This window comes from Nannospalax galili, unplaced genomic scaffold (genome assembly GCF_000622305.1).
Source record: "Nannospalax galili isolate Female #2095 unplaced genomic scaffold, S.galili_v1.0 scaffold589, whole genome shotgun sequence".
In the NCBI taxonomy this organism is placed as follows: domain Eukaryota; kingdom Metazoa; phylum Chordata; class Mammalia; order Rodentia; family Spalacidae; genus Nannospalax; species Nannospalax galili.
The window spans coordinates 1,083,784-1,091,403 of NW_008360324.1; positions in this window are offsets into that span (position 1 = coordinate 1,083,784).

Consider the following 7,620-nt stretch of genomic DNA (forward strand, 5'->3'; position numbering starts at 1 on the left):
TATTATTTTTATTTTATGTGTATGAGTGTATTGTCTGCATGTATGTAAGTGCCCGTGGAGGTCAGAAGAGGATGTTGGATCCCTTAGAACTGGAGTTACGGATGACTGTTAGCCACCATGTGGGTGCTGGGAATCAAACCCAGGTCCTCTGCAAGAGTAGCCAGTGCTCTTTAATGCTGAGCCATCTCCCCAGCACCCCCATGACATTCTTTATGAAAACAGAAAAAAATTCTAAAACTTGTATGGAATCATAAAAGGTCCCACATAGCCAAAGAAATTTTTAGCATAAAGAACAAATTTGGAGCTCTTATACTTCCCAATCCCAAACTATAAAATTACAGTAAGCAGGACAGTGTACTGCAGGAATAAAAACATAATAGACCTACGGAATAGAATGGATGGCTCATAAATCCATTCACAAAAAGTCAACTAATAATCAACAAAGTAACAAAGAATATTTTCTTGGGAAATGATGTTGGGAAAGTTGCTTCTTTATATGCAAAAAAGTGGTATTTGGCCCCTCTTTAAAAAAAGATTTAATTAAAAATTTTATTATTTATTTATTTTTATTTTATGCATGCTTCGTTTGCATGTAAGTGCACTTGTGCTGCGCAACATTCATGGAGGCCAGAAGAGGGTGTTGGGTCCTCTGGAACTAGAGTTAAGGATGGTTGTTAGTCACCTTGTAGGTGCTGGGAACTAAACCCAGGTCTTCTGCAAGAGTATCCTGTTCTCTGAACTGCTGAATCATCTTTCCAGTCCCTAAAAAGATTTATTTATTTATATTTTTAAATATGTGTATGAATGTGTGTCTGTGTGTGGACATGTATACATGAATGGAGGTCAGAGAGGATGTCAGGTTCACTGGAGCTGGAGTTACAGGTGATTGTGAGCCACCCAGTGCAGGTGTTGGGAACTGGACTCAGGTCCTCTGCAACAGCAGCATGTGCTCTTAACCACCGAGCCATGTCTTCAGCCCCCATGGAGAGAGTTTTTAAATTTACCGTGTGTGTGTGTGTGTGTGTGTGTGTGTGTGTGTGTGTGTGTGTGTGTGCTATAGTGCACATATACAGGTCAGAGAACAACTTGTGGGAGAGTGTTGTCTCCTTCCACCATATGGGTCCCAGTGATCAAACTCAGGTCCCCAGGTTTGGTAGCAGCTTCCTTTACTCACTGAGCAATCTTGTTGTCTTTGCCCCTTCCCTTGCACTAAAGAAAACTATAAACAAAATAGCTTAAAACCTTATATAAGACCTGCAGCAACAAGCTTCTTTGAAGAATACAGTTTAAAGGCCCTTTCAGTTGGTCTTAACATATTTCAGAGTTGATGCTAAAAGTACAAACAAACAAGATAGAAAGAAATAAATAGAATGCAATGAACTGAATACTTCTGGAGAAGGTTGAAAGTAATCAGGTGAAAAGGAAACTGGCAGAATGAGAAAAATATTTGCAAACCACATTTCCATTAAGTGATCAATATACAAAATATGTAGGAGTCACATACAACCCAGTAGCAAAAGACAATGAGCCTAGTTTTAAAATGGACAGAGGACGTGGCATGTGTGTTGGAAATTATTCCAAATAATTACCTATGTTGCTATACAAATAACATGGTTTTCTGTAATTATGAACATGGAATACAACACTATCTGGTCAGAATGTTACATTATTCATATATACATATGTGAGCTACTAGCCTCAACTAATAGACTTAAAAACATATAAATTCGCAGTTTTCACAAAGAAATTGAGAGCTTAGGCCACAGCAGGGTTACTCTCTGCCAGCCTTTGAGGTATTCCCTGAACTTCCTCAGGGCCTCGTAGCATCAACGCATGTGTGAGACCCTGTCTCAGTCCTATCAAAGCAACAGCAGCAACAATAACCTTCTGAAGTTTCCTAGAAAAGCCAAACAAATGAGCAGTAAGTGCAAAACGGCTATGAAAGCCGTCACAGTCCTACATAGCCTCAGGCTTAAGGAACTGCAACTGAGCATCCTTCTTCCTTCTTCCTTCTTCCATTCTTCCTCAGGACAATATGTGATTTGTGGGGAGTTCAGTTCTTGGATATGAATCCTAGAATCACAAACCATTCTACGTTCTTCACTTTCAACTAAGAAGTGTTGGACACCTCTGTTATGCAAAGTGGAAGTCCCTTCACACCGGACAGCTCATGCAGCTTGGATCTTGTGCTGTGGGCTCCTTTCATAGTGGGGTGTCTCCCTGACATCTTTCCTGTCTCCCCTTTTGAAGTGTCCGCCACCAATGCCATAACATAAACATGGCCTCTGGCTCTAAGCAGACCATGCCTTCCTGTGTGATTTTTCCAGGCGGCCAACAGTCTAGCAGTGTGGCAGAAATCCACTTCCACATGTAAATAGAATGTCTCACAAAGCATCTAACAGCCAAAGCTTTTACCACTACCCCCATGGTATAAAATATCCTAGCCTTCTCTTAATAGTGGGAGATTGGGTCAGAGACTGGGTCCCAGAGATTGGGTCCCAGAGAGAATAAAGCTGTAAGCACAGACTGAGCCGAGCCTTGAGTCTTGTGTACCGGTGACCTGATTCCCCCGGGGTGCAGCACTCTCCGTTACTGACCCACGGACACACTAGCTTTCGCTGTCTCCGTACCCCTTCCTGCGTGGTTCAGTGGCCAGGGGCCTCGCATCCTGAGGAGGAGTACACGGGTGGAATAGAGACGGGATTCTGGCTGGACAATGCTCCAGCAGCAGAGTAAGCTCTCAGCACCAGAGAAGTTGCGGCAGCCACCAGCTGTCGCCAGCACCAGAGACGCGGGACCCGAAGCAGCCAGCGGGAAAAGCCTGCGTGCCCGCCGCAGCTCCCGGAGCTGCAGCTTCCCAGAGAAGTCTGCGGATCCACAGGGAGTGAGCGCACCCCACGCCCAGGAGCCCAGCGCAGTCTCCCCATAAGAAGCAATAAATTATTTTTTAAAAGTGTATAAAAACTCCAGCCAGGTGTGGTGGCGCATGCCTTTAATCCCAGCGTTTGGGAGGCAGAGACAGGCAGATCTCTGTGAGTTCTAGGCCAGCCTGGTCTACATAGTGAGTTCTGGGCCAACTGGGGCTGCAGGGAGACCCTGTCTCAAAAAGACAAAAACAAAACAAAACAAAAACAACAACAAAAACCAAACTACAGCAGGAGGAAAGTGATTTTATACTGTTATACAGGCTAGATAGTTACAAGTAAAATGAAAGTGAGCCAAAGTTCTCAAGCATATATGTCATAATACCCCATGCTTCTTCCTTAGAGCAGAAGGTCTATGTACCAAATGGTAATTCCTCTTTATCCTTGGTCATGGGCCCTATCATAGTAATTGACTTAAAGACACAGAAATAAGATTTTCTGCAACTTTGATAAAGCATATAAGAAATCATATGTTACCAGCAGAAATTCAAATGTAAATGAATAAATGAAGGAATCTATTGTCAACTAATTATTTTACAGTCACTCATCATTGGAAATGGCTATTTAATAAGTACTTAATGAATATCTGCCATCTTGGAAGGGGTGCAGAAAGTAATGTTAGTAGACAAAGAAGACATGGTCCTATATTCAGAGAACTTACAGATTTGTAAGAAAGAGAGTTTTTAAAAAAATCTCAGCACAGGGCTGGAGAGATGGCTCAGTGGTTAAGAACACTGGCTGCTCTTGCAGAGGAGCTGGGTTCGATTCCTAGCACCTACATGGTGGCTAACAACCATCCATAACTCCAGTTTCAGGGGATCTGATGCCCTCTTCTGACCTTTGCATGATATGGATGCACTCATACACATGCAGGCATTACATTCATATACTTTTAAAATTTAAAAAATCTCAACAAAATGAGGAAGGATAGGTACACAGATGATGAACTACTGTCTCAACTAGCCTGACACAGTGATGTATTTCAATGGGCAGGGAAGAAGGGAGGGTATTTCATGGTGAAGGGGTCTTAGAGAGCCTTCAATACGCATGGTATTTGAACGACTAACACTTTAGTTTGCTAGAGCATACTACGAGAGGAAGAAGATCCATATGCAGAAGAAACTGGATCTCTACCTCTCAGCCTGTTCAAAAATTAACTCAAAATGAATCAAAAGTCTTAATGTAACAACAGAAACTCTGAAACTTCTAGTGGAATGCTATAATTTGAGTCTGAAATATCCCTCACAAGCTCATGTGTTTGCATGCTTGCTCCTAGGTGACTGTGCTGTTTTGGGAGGTTGTGAAATACTTAGGATGTGTGGTCTCGCTAGTCAGATTGGCTCATGGAAAGTAGGCTTTGATGGTTATAGCTACTTCTGGTGCTAGTCCGAGCTCTCTGCTTCCTGATCTACCAAGATGTGAGAAGCAGCAGCTACAGGATCCTACCACCACAGACTGAAGCACTCTACCATGCTTTCGCCATGATGATGATGGACTGCATTCTCTGAAACTGTGAAACCAAATGTATCCTTCCTCTCTTAAGCTGCTTTGCCAGGTATTTTATTACAAGGATGAGTAAAAGTAATTAATGTAAAACCCATCAAGGAATGCAAATCAAAACCACAACGAGACACCATTCGTCCGTTAGAACGGATATTATCAAATGAGTCAACATGGTAAGTACTAGTGAGGATACGGAGAAAAAGGAAATCATAACCCTTGCTTTTGGGATGTAAAGTATGTAGCCATTGTGTAAAACAATAGGAAATTTCTCAAAAAACCCCTACAAGTAAATCCACCATACACTATAGCTATCCTGCTTCACAGTAACTACCAAAAAAAAAAAAAAAAAAAGGAACTCAGCATACCAAAGACATATATGCACTCATGTTTACTGATGCACTATTTACAATGTCCAGGACACGGAGTCAACTGAGATGTGCATCCACAGCTGGTTCTCAAAGGCTCATGGTCACCTCATAATGTGAAATACATTCAGTCCAACTTGAAAGCTTCCTAAAGTCTTAACAGTCCTAACACGGTTCAAAAATTCAAACTCTTCTGACACTCAAGACGATATCTTAGTTGTGAGTCTGTTTTATTGTTTGTGTTTTTTAAAAAACAAGTCATACACAAAATATACAATTATACAGTATACATTTCCATTCTAAATTGAGGAACAGATGCAAAGCAAGGAAATATTGAACCAAAAGCCAGCAGGGGAAACATTAAATCCTGCACCTCCATGTCCAGTATCTGGGACGTGTGGTGGTATGGTGTGAGCTCCAATATACTTGGGCAGCCTCACCCTATGACCCTGCCATTTACAGCACACGTGGCATCTCTTTTGGTTTGGCTCTATTGATTACCTGATGCTTTCTAGGTAGATGTCCCGTATTCCTGGCATTTCCAACATTCTGGGGTCGCTATTGCTTTGGCTTTACTCTCACTCCTTCACTGAGTGGTCTCCCCTCCCCTCCGCCCAGAGAATCTGACACTGTTACATATTGCCAATACTTTTTGTTTCTGGAGCTTTAGTGAAAGCCTCCACGAGCCCACAACTCTTGCATTCTGCGTGCCTGCAAAACCAGCGCTATATGGAAAATGCCAACTTCTGCAAGTTCAAGATGTAGTCTAGCCTCTTAGAGTCATGGCTGTGGTTGCTTCTGAGTACCTGGGCAGCTGAACATGGGAAAACATGTTAGTGTGTGGTTGTTTTAGAGCTGGACACTCCTGCATCTCCATCTTTTCAGGAGCTCTTCATTTGTTTAGTGAAATTAAACAATAAGGAACTATTTCAATGACTTCTGATCTGACATACCAGGTGTTAGGTCAGGCTATACAAGTTAAGTTCTCTCATAGTGCTGCCTTTGCTTCAGATTCTAGCCACATAGTCAGACGTCTCCAAGGTTGACTTCACTTCTGAGCAACTAACTACAACACTAGCACTTCCAACGATGCTCCCAGGCTTAGAGCTGATTCAGTGAGCTCAGGATGTGTCATGCCTAAGATTATAGCTTTATTGTATAAAAAAGATACAACTCAGAATTAAAGAGAGAGATCTACAGGATTCCAAATGGAGATTCCCTGTATATGCTACCTTCGTAACATGATTCCCAGTTGCTTCCATTTTCTGGAAAATGTCATAATTTTTTCTTTTTTACAGTTGAATAAAAATTACACCTTTTCTTTATTTATGTTGATGGATACCTAAGCAGAACCCATGACTTAAATAGTGCAGCAATAAATGTGGATGTGCATATGTATGCTGATTTGAACTTTAGATTTGCACCCAGGAGTCGTATAGCCTGGTCATATGGCAGTCCTGTTTTCAGTTTATTGAGGAACCTTTATATTGATGTCCATAGTGACTGTACCAGTTCATATTCTAACCAGTTCACACGTATGGCTCATCAGTATTTGTTGTTGTTGGTTTTTCTGATAAAAGCCATTCTGTCTGAGGTAAGACGGAATCTCAAAACAATTTTAACTTTCATTTCCCTGACTGCTAAGGATTTTGAATACTTTTAAAGGTATGATTGTCCATTTATATTTCTTCCTTTGAGAACTGTCCATTCATTAGCCCTGTTGGACGTACAGTTGGGAGAGATTCTCTCCTATTCTGCAAGCTGTCTCTTCACTTTACTAATTGTTTCTTTTGCTGTTTGTGCCACATTTTTTGAAGATGCTGCTGAAGAGATCCTTTAGCTAAAAATTATAAAGAGATTGGAGATAGACTGCATGTTTGTTTAAAAGTGTTCCTATGCTTCCCTGTGGGACGATTGCATTTTAATGCCTTTGACATATCTTCCTGTATGTAGAGTATATTTTTACAGCCCAATTCCCAGGTCTGTGCAGGTGATTTGCCTTTGGCTGATAATATCTATGGTATTATAGAGGGAATCTATAATGACCATTATATTAAGTTACACTTATTTATGTGTGGGGGCAGGCACTGCTGGAAGAGAACAGCTTGCAGGAGTCAATTCTCTCCTTCCACCATGCTGGTCTTAGACATTGAACTTAGGTCATCAGGCTTGGCGGCGAGCACCTTTATCTGCTGAGCCATCCTACTGGCATGAAGACAGTGATAACTTTAGAAATATACATATATATATTATATTTTGTTATTTTTATGTGTAAGAGTGAATTGCCTACATATATATAAGGGCATCCCTATTGGGCAATGCCCATGGAAGTCAGAAGAGGGTGTCAGATCCCCTGGAATTGGAGTTATGGACAGTTGTTAGCTGCCATGTGGGTGCTGGGAATCAAACCTGGTTCCTCTGTAAGAGCAGCCAGTCCTCTTAACTGCTGAGCTATCTCTCCAGCCCCTAGAAATATATTTTGCTTAAGAAGCTTGAATGGGAGCTAGAGAGATGGCTCAACAGTTAAGAGCACTGACTGCTCTTGCAGAGGACCTGGGTTCAATTCCCAGCACCCTCGTGGCAGTTAACAATTGTCTGAAATTCCAGTTCCAGGGGATCCGATGCTCTCTTTTGTCTTCCATGAGCATTGCATGACAGGGTTGCACTTACAAGCATGCAGACTACACACTAATACACATAAAATAAAAACTAATAAAAAATGAAATATTAAAAGAAGCTTGAATGCTAAAGCCTCTGACAGTGACGAGAGAGAGAGAGAGAGAGAGAGAGAGAGAGAGAGAGAGAGAGAGAGAGAATGATAGTCTGCA